General features: G+C 37.6%; 1 non-coding gene across 1 annotated transcript; it reads left to right on the forward strand.

Moving 5' to 3' along the window:
• Nucleotides 1-282: 282 nt before the first annotated feature.
• LOC120269872 lies at nucleotides 283-421 on the forward strand. Its single transcript, XR_005539501.1, has one exon. It is a non-coding gene; the product is annotated as a small nucleolar RNA Z247 (small nucleolar RNA).
• The last annotated feature ends 308 nt before the right edge of the window (nucleotides 422-729 follow it).

Here is a 729-nt window from a genome sequence, read left to right on the forward strand (position 1 = left end):
ATGTAGACACACCTAACCTTTATTCCTTGGGTTTGGTATGATAAACTATTGTTTGATGCCTTTGTTGGATCTATCTACTCTCCTTTGATTCCACTTATCCAATGTGTTACCATCTCTCATGAAGCATTGCTTAGTCTTGCCAACACATATACTCACCCGTCTCATGGACACATCAAGCAAATCATGGATCAAATCAAGCGCTCCATCAAAGGATCTCAATCAATCTCAGAATATATGCAATTTATCTAGTGTCGCTCAGGTGAACTTACTGCGATTGGCAAATCGATGGACCATGAAGATCTTATCAAGAAGATACTTAATGTTCTTGATGACAACTATAAGGCTATAGTTGACGTTATTCAGTGTTGTGACACACCCATATCTTTTGATGAACTTTATGAGAAACTCATCGGGAACCATCCATCCAACTGAGTCATTAAACCGTCTTCTTCATCCAGGTCATAGCCAACATTACATTTGGTTGCACAATCAAGGCTCAAGGCTTCATTCCTCCAATAGAATCTCATCATGTCACTGCTAATTTTAAAAATTTGTCACTTCACGCACCGTATGACGACCTTGATGGTATTGTTATTGTTAATGATACTAGGTTACACATTTCTCATACTGGTTCTACTTTCTTACCAACTCTCTCTCTCATTCCTTTAAATTACATGCTATTTTATGTGTGCCCAATATGAAATTGGCCTTGATTTCAATATCTCAATT

The sequence above is a fragment of the Dioscorea cayenensis genome, chromosome 9 (assembly GCF_009730915.1).
Source record: "Dioscorea cayenensis subsp. rotundata cultivar TDr96_F1 chromosome 9, TDr96_F1_v2_PseudoChromosome.rev07_lg8_w22 25.fasta, whole genome shotgun sequence".
Classification (NCBI taxonomy): Eukaryota; Viridiplantae; Streptophyta; class Magnoliopsida; order Dioscoreales; family Dioscoreaceae; genus Dioscorea; species Dioscorea cayenensis.